This window comes from Protopterus annectens, chromosome 9.part0 (genome assembly GCF_019279795.1).
Source record: "Protopterus annectens isolate FY-2018-M chromosome 9.part0, PAN1.0, whole genome shotgun sequence".
NCBI lineage: Eukaryota > Metazoa > Chordata > Ceratodontiformes > Protopteridae > Protopterus > Protopterus annectens.
In genome coordinates, this window is record NC_056743.1 from 308,198,009 (window position 1) to 308,210,316 (window position 12,308).

At 40.6% G+C, this 12,308-nt stretch overlaps 1 protein-coding gene across 1 annotated transcript in view; it reads right to left on the minus strand.

The window, feature by feature from the left end:
* LOC122810517 (inner centromere protein-like) overlaps positions 1-12,308 on the minus strand; it is a 1,067,288-nt gene that overhangs the window by 50,197 nt on the left and 1,004,783 nt on the right. The window lies entirely within an intron of this gene.

Consider the following 12,308-nt stretch of genomic DNA (forward strand, 5'->3'; position numbering starts at 1 on the left):
TGGGAGAAGGCCTGACTAAAAACTTTTTGGAGAGAGGGAATTTTAGTCAGAAAAGGACTAAAACTAAAGGCGAGATTGACAACTTAACATCATCTCTTTAAGGCCCACTCTGTTGACCTAGAAACTATTTCTCAGGGTCCCAAAGGAGTGGCCACTTCCACGGCCAAAAATCCTTTGCCCGCAGACAGGGAATCTAGGTCCCTGGAGAGGTGGGGTAAAAAAGTTTATATCTCAAGCACCCTTGCCATGAAGGCACTTAACTGTCTTTTTCATATGTTTCAGTATCAGGATTTCTTGCTGGATGATTTGCAGAAAAAGTTAGCCTCTCCTGAGCCTTTAGATAGAAAGGCCTTGCAGGATTTGGTTCATAATACTCAGCAGGTTAGCAATCATTTTCTTCATTGTGGTTATGATGCATGGGAAGCTTCATGTAGGGCAGCTATGACAGGGGCCGTCATACGTAGACATGCTTGGTTGAAAGAACAGGCATTGCCAGATCATGTTAAAGTAAAGCTTCTAGATGCACCTCTGGAAAAACATAAGCTATTTGGTGATAATGCACAGGGTGTGTTGAAATCAATTGAGGAAAAGGCTAAATCAGTACAAACAGTCAAAGATTTCCTCCAGGTTCCGCCACCAAGGTTCAGCAGGAATTGGCCTTCGAAGAATTGGTCCTTTCCAGACACAGCCAAGTTCGAAAGGGGAAAAAACAGGCGTGCTCGAGGTAGAGGGCAATACCGAGGCTCCTACAGGGGCCACCAATGGCAACCAACTAATCAGAGAAGTGGCGCAGGGACTTCTACTGCTCCACAAGGACAATCACAATGACTTGACTATGACACCGCCGACCAAGACTCAAAGAGAAGCTCCTTTAGGCGGAAAATTATCTTTATTTTCAAAAAATTGGCACATTTTTACAAAGGACAAATGGATTTTGGACATAATAGACAAAGGTTACAGGTTCCACTTCCACACCTTACCAACAAGACAAGGTATGCCAAACCTGCCACAAAATCAAAGGGCAGAGGCACTCATACAAGTTTCAAAGCTGCTACAAATCAAAGCAATAGAAAAGGTTCCTCCTCAGGAACAAGGCCAGGGATTCTACTCAAGACTGTTCCTTGTTCCGAGAAAAGAAAACCAATGGAGACCTATACTGGACTTGTCCACTCTAAACACTTTTCTCATTGTGCCAAAATTCAAAATGCTGACGTTACAGCAACTCCTTCCCATGCTGGGCAAGGGGTCTTGGCTGGTTACTCTGGACCTCAAGGAGGCATACCTGCATGTCCCAATCAGACACAGCTGCAGAAGATACCTCAGATTTCTTGCAGGGTCAGAGCACTATCAATTCTCAGCATTGCCTTTTGGCTTATCTACTGCGCCCAGAGTATTCACAAAATGCCTGGCATCAGTAATTGCACATTGCAGACTTCAGGGGATACAAATATACCCTTACCTGGACGACTGCCTTATACAAGCGGACAGCAAGCAAGCCTTGATAAGAAACTTGGACTATGTCATTCACTTACTAAAGGCTTTGGGATACACAGTCAACAATCAAAAATCAAGACTACTGCCATCCCAACAAATAATTTTTCTAGGAGCCAAACTGGACACAAACTCACAAATGGCTTTCCTCACAGAAGAAAAACAAGAACAATTACCAGATTACTTCAAAAGCCTAGCAAAGCACACCCAGATGACTGCAAGGAAAATCCTGCAGGCCCTGGGTTTCATGGCATCTTGCATTCTTCTGATTCCACTGGCAAGACTACACATGAGAAAACTACAATGGTACCTAAAAAGTTTATGGTCTCAACACAGCCACAACTTAGAAGCAATTATTCCACTCATTCCATGTCTACAAAAGGAATTTTTGTGGTGGGCACAAGCAAGCCAGCTAAACAAAGGCATGTCTTTCAACAAACCTCAAGCAAGCCAAACCATTACAACAGATGCCTCAGATCATGGATGGGGGGCGCACATGGAGGGCAGATGCATTCAAGGGCAATGGGCACCCCGAGAATTGCATCTGCACATCAATCAAAAAGAGATGTTGGCAGTGATTCATGCAATCGAGGCCTTCGGAAAATTTCTTCAGCAAGGTCATCTGCTAATAAAATAAAATAAAATCTTACAAGAAAATTGGTCTATTTTAAAAACCAATTCTGAAATTATTGAAGTTATAGGGAACCAACCTACCTTTATTCATCGGGTAGGTAATAATTTCAAAAGAACTTTGGAAGGAAGAGACTATTCCTATAAAAATTCTAGGGGTACTCACCCATGTGGTAGATGTGCCCAATGTTCTTCTATCAATACTTCCAACAGTATTACTTTGAACAATGGGTTGAACACAGTAGTCAAATTTTGCAGGGGGAATTGTTACACCTCCATGGTGGTGTATTTGGCAACCTGTTGTCACTGCCCATGTTATTACGTGGGCAAAACTGAACGTCATTTAAAAGAAAGGATTTATGAACATAAGAATGACATAAAATTAAAAAGGAAACAAGTGCCTTATATAAACACACCACCATGTGTCAACCTGTTCCATCTTTCAAATTTGGCATCATAGATATTGTTAACCTGGAAACTAGAGGAGGAGATGCTAAAAATATTTTACTGCAGAAGGAAGTCAGATGGCAGTTAAGATTAAAATCTAACATTTTCCAGGCTTAAATGAATATATAAATATCAAAGCCATTTTAATAGGAAAGGTAAACATACTTTAAAGAGGGTAGATACATTTCCAAACACACCAGATGAAAGAACTATATATAAATTATTAAACTACGTTTATGCTACAATGTATGCAGACCATTTCCTTATATAATAATAATTTTAAAAAGTTTTTCAGGGTGCACTATCATTTTGTTTTGTTTTGTTTGAAGTGTGTGTATATATACATATATAACAAACCAATATGTCTTTGTTTCTTTAAAATTAGAATGCCAGGATTTTAAGAATTTTATTGATTAATTGAATTATTAATGTAAAATTTTCATTGGTTAAGCACTTTTTATAAAATATGTCAGTTTTAGTGGGATTTTATCTGATGAAGTTTGTTTTTATGCAGACGAAAGCGCTCATCATTTGTATTTTACATTAAAGGATTGGACTTCTCAGCAGGTGAACTGTGCTTTGTTACTAGTTTATTCTCCTCAGTTTTGTGGTATTTGTTATTTTTTGGTTCACCTTACGAGTTACCTGCCTTTGGATTTTGTTAAGCAGCAATTTGTAGTGGTTAAAAGATAACCATTAATCTTCCATCCTTTGGTTTCAACATTCCACTATACTGACATTCGTATTGCTTTTACTGCTTTGCTGTTTTATTACTTCGCCGTTTTATCTATCATGGATCAGTCTCCCAATGATTCTACCTTATTGGGAGCTGAAAATGGATTAGAGACAAGTATTACCTTAATTCAGACCCAGAACGAAGTATTTCGTCTAAGAGAAGAACTTTCTTCTCTTCGTGGGGACTTAACCAAACTCATAGATCTGTTTACCCAGAAGGAACCACCAGAGGGAGCCGTTGCCAGTTGTATGCATTCCTCCACGGGCCCGAAACCACCTGTGACATCATCGCCTGCTTCCACACACCAAGATGTTGGGGAAGGAACGAGTACATCAGGTGAGGGCCAGCCTAGGAGAAGAAACTACACTAAATTTGGCGCTCCGACGATACAGGATATTATTTCACATCCAGCTACCTCGGATGCAGGGGATGTTCGAGGGTTTTCAAGAACCAACAATTCCAAAGGTACTGTGTCTCATTCTTTTAAAGACTGTGAAATCATCGGTTCAGTCCCCCATGTTTCACGGGTTGTTTCAGGGACTGATTCTGTTTGCAGAACCTCATACAAGGGTCTAATAGACAAAAAGTTTGTTTTTTCTACCAATGTCAACAAGGGGAACGTTACTGTTGCATCAAAATTTCCCAACGAAGATGGGAACACCGTCTTTAGTTTAAAAGACTGTATTTTTAAATTTGAAAAGCTGCTTTATAAGTTTAAATGCTTGGAAATTGAAAATAACTATCTTCATATATGTTTAAATAACAAGATAGTCCCTCAGGGACTTCGTTTTCACAAATACCCTTTTGGTATTGCTTATACTGAAAACATCATTAAAGAATTTCACAGCTTTTTCGATGAATGTGGGTTTTCATTAATTTTAAAGCTTATTAAGTACAATGAAGTACATTTAAAAACCTTACTGGCAGAAATTAACAGTTTACACCTCTCTATTACTAATGACTTGTTGTTTGATCAATATAATGAATTTTTTGAAAGAACTTTAGAGAGAATCAATGGAAAAGTTGAAAAGGTTTTTGAAAGAAAACAAAAGAAATATTTTAGGGACAAGGGGCAATATGAGACTGGTAAATGTTACCCACCACCTAATTTTACAACTTCAACTGCTCCATCCAGATCTAGGGAGGGATACAACAGGAGAATTGTTACTATACCACCTAACCACAAACAGACTATGAAAAATGTAAGGGTTTCCTTTGATGATTCTAATTACCACAGGGACCCACCTGTTGCTTATTCTGGTTCCCTAGATGAACTGGATTCCTTTTCAGAATCCAACGAAGTTTTTTTAGGACCCCGAAGGTCAGAACGCTTAGCCCACAAAAATCAAAATGTAACCAACACAAATTCCCTTTCAAAAAACCAAGATTGGAATTACAGGGGACACAGGGGGAACAGGGAGAGACAGATGTTATAATTACACATGACAATGGAATTGTTTTTGAATATCGTGGATACAAAATATACAATTACACTGATTTGATGCTAGATAAAACTCATTTCCACCTGTTCTCCAAAGGCTTCAAGTTTATAAAAAGTTTTAAAGGAGACTTGTCTCAAATTTTGATTGATTTAAAACTGTTCCTTAGGAAATTAAATCTTAAAATTCTTTACAACAAAGGGGTTGCCAATCAGAATGCAGGGGACATTGTTAACTATGCCTCCACTAGAAGGAGTGTTTACAACCCTCCTCTTCACCCTCTGCTCCATACATTTGAGAATATAGTTACAAAAGAAATATATGAAACATATGGTAAAAACACCAACGGGTTTTGGCAGAACTACAACTTAAAATTAGAAGAAGCCAACCTTTTAGAGAATTTAAAACATAATAAAAAACTACGTTTTATGGAACCAGATAAAGGTGGAGGATTGGTAATTTTCAAACAAAATGATTATAAAAAAGCTATAAGAAATATTTTGACACAAGAGGAAACTTACTGTTTGGTGTCCCTAAATGAGATTTCCATTGCTTACAACAGAATTGATTCCCTTCTAGAAGAATATCTGGTGGAGCAACGTATCAACCAGACTACTTACCACTTTCTTCGGCAAACCCATCCACTCATTCCTGGTTTTTTTGGAATACCAGGACACAAAAACATTATGGAACCACCTTTCAGACCCATTGTTTCCGCCCGTGGATCCAAAACCCACCCTTTGGCAGTATTTATTGATCAGAATTTCAAAAATATTGCAAAAAAACATAAACACCTTATAAAGGACTCATGGGATTTTTTGGGAAGAATTCACAATGGGTTATGGATCAAGGATAGTCTATTCATCACTATTGATGTGAAAGACTTATTTACATGTATCCCCAGAAAGGAGGGTTTTGAATTTTTTGAAATTAGTATTCACAAACACTCGGAATTAACATCAGACAGGAAATCTTTATTGTTGGAACTAATGGAAACAGTTTTAGACAACAATTTCATCAATTTTGAAGGGGTTCTCTATAAGCAAGTTAGTGGGGTGGCGATGGGGGCAGCTTGTGCCCCCATTTACGCCAATTTGGTACTTTTAGAATGGGAAACCTCATATATTTTTGAGAGTGCATTCTCTGCCAAAATTAAAGCTTATTTTAGATTTCTGGACGATATTTTTGTGATTTGGGATGGGACACAAGATGAGTTGGATCAATTTATGTTTTATATCAATCAAAGCACCTCCTGGTTGTCTTTCACTCACCAAGTCAGTACGGAATGTATTAACTACTTAGACATCACACTCTCTAAAACCTCGAGTGGCTTCAAATCCCAGGTATACAGAAAACCAACCTGGTGTAACAGCTATCTCCACTTTGACAGTCAACACCCTCATTTTCAGAAAAAAAGCATTATAAAAGGGCAAGCTGTCAGAGTGGCTAGGATGACATCCCATTTAGAAGATCTTAAACAAGAATTCATTAAACTGGGTAAAATGTTCAGTGAAAGGGGGTATCCTAAGGTTTTAGTAGAAAATATATTGACGGAAGTATACCAAGGGTGGGGTACACGTTTCAAACCATTACTTGGTCACCCCATTGTGAATATGGAAACATCAGAAGACAGACCCTATGAATTTTCGGGATCCTGTTCTATTCAACACAACAACTTTTCTTCCATTTTCAAAAAAATCTTACAAGAAAATTGGTCTATTTTAAAAACCAATTCTGAAATTATTGAAGTTATAGGGAACCAACCTACCTTTATTCATCGGGTAGGTAATAATTTCAAAAGAACTTTGGAAGGAAGAGACTATTCCTATAAAAATTCTAGGGGTACTCACCCATGTGGTAGATGTGCCCAATGTTCTTCTATCAATACTTCCAACAGTATTACTTTGAACAATGGGTTGAACACAGTAGTCAAATTTTGCAGGGGGAATTGTTACACCTCCATGGTGGTGTATTTGGCAACCTGTTGTCACTGCCCATGTTATTACGTGGGCAAAACTGAACGTCATTTAAAAGAAAGGATTCTGAACATAAGAATGACATAAAAATTAAAAAGGAAACAAGTGCCTTATATAAACACACCACCATGTGTCAACCTGTTCCATCTTTCAAATTTGGCATCATAGATATTGTTAACCTGGAAACTAGAGGAGGAGATGCTAAAAATATTTTACTGCAGAAGGAAGTCAGATGGCAGTTAAGATTAAAATCTAACATTTTTCCAGGCTTAAATGAATATATAAATATCAAAGCCATTTTAATAGGAAAGGCAAACATACTTTAAAGAGGGTAGATACATTTCCAAACACACCAGATGAAAGAACTATATATAAATTATTAAACTACGTTTATGCTACAATGTATGCAGACCATTTCCTTATATAATAATAATTTTTAAAAAAGTTTTTTCAGGGTGCACTATCATTTTGTTTTGTTTGAAGTGTGTGTATATATACATATATAACAAACCAATATGTCTTTGTTTCATTAAAATTAGAATGCCAGGATTTTAAGAATTTTATTGATTAATTGAATTATTAATGTAAAATTTTCATTGGTTAAGCACTTTTTATAAAATATGTCAGTTTTAGTGGGATCTTATCTGATGAAGTTTGTTTTTATGCAGACGAAAGCGCTCATCATTTGTATTTTACATTAAAGGATTGGACTTCTCAGCAGGTGAACTGTGCTTTGTTACTACTTTATTCTCCTCAGTTTTGTGGCATCTGCTAATAAAGACAGACAACACCACTGTTATGTGGTACATAAACAGGGGGGCACCCATTCTTACCCCCTCTGCAGACTAACAATGACTCTTTGGGAAGAGTCCCTGAAACTGAACATACAGTTGCAATCCCAGTTTGTTCCAGGCAAGGACAATGTTCTGGCGGACAGTCTAAACAGAAACATTATGGACCCGCACGAATGGATGTTGCATCCAGACATTTTTTCACAAATAACTCATACATGGGGAAGGCCGGACATAGATCTCTTTGCCTCACACCTCAATCATCATCTGAAGAAGTTCTGCTCAAGGACACACCATCCTCAAGCCTGGAGAATGGATGCTCTCTCCTTCAGCTGGAATTCTCTAACAATCTATGCATTCCCACCTCTACCATTAATGACCAAGGTGTTGCTGAAGATCAAAGCAGAACAACCGAAAGGCATTTTGATAGCTCCAGACTGGCCAAGACAGCACTGGTATCCATTACTATGGAGCATAACTCGTACCAAGCCGTGGCCCCTGCCTCAATGGCCTCTGCTTATAACTAAGCACAATTACAGGACTGTTCATCCCAACCTGCAAACATTGCAACTGACAGCTTGGAAGTTTCCATGACTTCTCCCCATATCTCTCTCTCCAAAAAAGTTCAAGAGATCTTACTGGAAGCACACAGGCCTTCCACCAGAAAAACTTATTCAGCCAAATGGAAGAGATTCAACATCTGGAATGCCAACAAGGGTCAGGATGCATCAGTAATGAGCATCCCACAGATACTAGAATACTTGGCAGAAATGCTTCACAATGGCCTTTCATATTCTTCCATAAAAATACACGCTTCAGCAATTTCAGCAAAATACAACTGTGATCCACCTGTGTTTTCACATCCTTTGCTAAGACAGTTTCTAAGAGGGATAAAGAATATCAAACCTCCAAGAAAACCACCAGTGCCTGCATGGGACCTCAACTTTGTCTTGGAAAAATTAACTCTTCCTCCTTTTGAGCCAGCAGCATCTTCAGAATTGCAATTTCTCTCCTGGAAAACAGTTTTCCTGTTGGCAATTACTTCAGCAAGAAGAGTCTCGGAGATACAGGCCCTCATGGCAGTACCTCCATTTCTCATTTTCCATCAGGACAGAATCTCTTTAAGAACCAATCCTTCATTCATGCCAAAAGTGATATCCAGGGTTTCTCTAAATCAAGCAATTCACCTGCATACTTTCTTTCCCAGTCCTCAAAATAAAGGAGAAAAGCTTCTGCACACTTTGGACATATACAGACAATTGCGCTACTACTTGGACAGAAAAGGCCAACAGAAAGTCTGACCAACTATTTGTAGCTTACGCTGCTGGAGTACAAGGAAAGGCAATTTCCAAACAATTTCAGAATGGATTGGAAACTGCATCAGATTATTCTACTCTTTCCATGGAAAAGGTGTACCAGCCAATATCAGGCCACACTCCACCAGAGCTACAGCCACCTCCACAGCCTAAGAGGGGTGGCTACAAAGGACATTCTAGAAGCTGCTACATGGAGCTCCGTGCATACATTTTCCAAACATTACAACCTGCCTTTATATTCCAGATCCCGTGCAGGCTTTGCTTCTGCAGTCCTGCAGGGCATTTTAGCTACACCATCCTTATCTTAGATCCTACCACCCCCAGCTTGGCTATGGTATTCAACCCATATGTCAGGACTGCAGTTGCATTCTTGAAGGACATAGTACAGTTTTGTACCTACCATAAATGTAGATGTCCGATAGATATGCAACTGCAGTCAGGTTTTCCCTCCCTCCTGCCCCTCTGTAATCCTCTTTTTTGGGTCCACTCCCCCTTTTCAAATTAGCTGTGGATATCTGTTATGGTGTATCTGTTTATTACTATTGTGCATGTCTGGAATTTTTCTCCATTCTCTAAATTTAGCCTTCCTTGGAGGGCACCTGGCATCTGGGGCAAGAAACACTGGAGAAGATGGTGTCGGCTGATGCTTTTATACCCCAGCCGCTCTGACATCGGGGAAGAGGCGATCAGCCGACGCCGGACCCAGACTTTGGAATCTGGCCGACCTAAGGGCTGCCTGAGGCAGGACAACCCATATGTCAGAACTGCAGTTGCATATCTATCGGACATCTACATTTATGGTAGGTAGAAAACTGTACTTTGGGCCTCCGAGGGACAGGCTCCATGGACTCCAGTGACTCCCACGCCCTTCGAGAGACCAGCTGCATGAGCCCATCGAAGGGTGGAGACACCCAAGAGGTGGAAGGTTGAGACTCGAAAGCCTTCAGAAGAATTGACTCATCCTCAGTAGGGGGTTTGGATTGCCAATCACCTCTCTGCCTAAGAATCTCGAGTATCTCCAGCAAAGGAGATATTCTCAGAGGGGGATCGGGGGGACCCTTCTGACTCATCCAAGTTAGTATCAGATGTCAAAGACTCCTGTGGGGAGTCCAAGTGTCTCATCTTACACAATTCTCTTCCTGGGGCCTCCTCAGTGGGAGCACCTAGGGAGGTCTTGGAAGAGCAAGGGGCACCCTGTGGGGCTACCTGAGGCTCAGGATCTCTATGCTTGGCCTGGACGATGGAGGCAGAAGCGCACACAGGCACTTTGGGGGAAGAGAAGGCCAGACCTGGTGTTGAGGATGTCTTTGGGGACAAGTCTCTCCCTCATGGCTTTGAAAGCACCACGGCTCCAATGAGAAGGAGACTACGGATCCGAGGAAACCGCCATCCCCTCCTGCACCGAGGCCGTGGACTCAGAGCCAGAGGTAGGAGCAGAGCTCACCCAAGCCGAGGCCCCGAGTGGAAGTGTCCTCCCTGGACCAGACAGGAGAGTGTTAGCCCCTAGAGTTCCCAGTTGGCAACAAAGATATCAGAGTAGATGGAACCAATGACACTGGAGCAGGTCTCGGCTCCAAAGGATCCATGAACAGCAGGTCGGCCCCCTCCGGTTCCAAAGATCTGGTATGGCTCGAAGGAGCAGCAGTCAAACCCGGGATGGTGATCTTCGGTTCCGGCACTGGGGTTGGAGCCGACAATTTGGCAAAGCCCGGTGCCCCGTAAGAGCTTCTGCACCAATCGGTCCATATCCAAATCTGAGAGGCTGACAGAAGATCTAGAGACGTGCAGCGAAGGTGCCGATTGGAGGAGTGGAGATGCATGTCTCTCAGAGACCGGCTCCAAAACAGTGGCCCGGCTCCGAAACGAACAGACACTCGGCTCTGAGAGCTGTGGAGCCGAAGTCCCAGAATCCTCCACTTTCTTAGACTTTTTAGATGCCTTGTAATCAGTAGATGATTTTGATGAGTTAGAGGACTTGCTGGCCCCATCCTGGTCAGACAAAGCTTCATTAACAGGATGTTTCAGCAACCCTCGATCCACAAGCTCCCTTTTCCCCTCTAAAAGAACCCTTGAAGAAAAGGAATGGTAAATGCTACAGGACTCCTACAAGTGCACCGCATCCAAACAATACATGCACTGAACATGCCCCATCAATGAGAGACATCTTTTGCCCGCAGTCTGGACAATTTTTGAATCCAGGCTTTGGATGTTTGTCTTTTTCCTCAGACATATTAATAAGCAATACACAGACTAAACAGTCTAAAACAACCTAGAAGAAAAATCTATCCTAGGCTCAAGATAACACTTCTAATTAACCAACAACATTTAACAAATGGCCATAGAAAAACAGACCAGCAGTATAATACAGCCTAAAAGTTAAAGCTATCCTTAGGCTCAACTTTAATACAGAACACACTAACAATAGCCAGGGAAAAGAAGGCCCACTCTACTAAATGTGTAACAGCACACTATCTACACTATGAAAAGTAGAACACACACTACAGTAATATAAGGAAACACACACTGCATAGCTAGGCCTAATACGAGGTCGCTACAAATATGATAAACTATGAAGCACCAAAGAGATGGGACTAAAGAGACGACTACAGGAGCTTAATATATAAGCATCTATAAAAGATAAAGTAGTTTTTGAATAAAAAAAAAAAAAGACTTGCAAATAGCAATTTTGTGTCAAAAAAGGCTCGAGCGAACTGGAACCACTGAGATCCGTGCTACGGCAAACAAGACCTGAGGTAATTCCAGCAGTGCATCATGGGATAAAGGGCTTGGTCTCGAGCTACTGGTAAACCTTGAGCTTTGCTAACGGCCGTGCCGGAGCCGATGAATCTGCTCCAAACCCATCAGTGAAGAATGAACGGCAAGATTGAACAACTTCACATTATTAGTTTACACTTAGTGTAGAAAGGGGAAGAGAGGATTATTATAGAACATAACAAGAAAGGCTATATATATATTCTTTTACTCAAACACCAAAGCTGGAGAGCTAACAGCGACCATGTCCATATGCAAAGGTGGCATATGAGATCTGAGGTATGAAGCAGACTAGGGTGTTGTGTGTAAGGGAGGACCCTCAAGAATTTTCAGTATCTAGGAGATGTAATAAGTGACCAAGTTGGATCAGATCCGAACCAACTTGTTGAGGAACAAATGAAAATTGACATAATCAGATTGATCGTTTCAGCTTCGTGGGATACAAACAGTGGCTACAGTTTTCTGAAAGGGTTGATTTTGCCCAAACAGAATCTTAGCTGTCTATGAACATCTAAAAATGAAAAATTCCTTCTCCCTGATTTTGAAGATTAGGAAATATGTCAGTAAATGGATAGGCTGATTTAAAGACACTTATAACCTTAGGCACACAATAAGGATTATTCCTAGGGGCAACTCAGTCATTATAAAAAATCAGGAATGGGGGTGAAGCCATAAGAGCTTGTCAACTCAGACACTTTAGTACAAGTTAA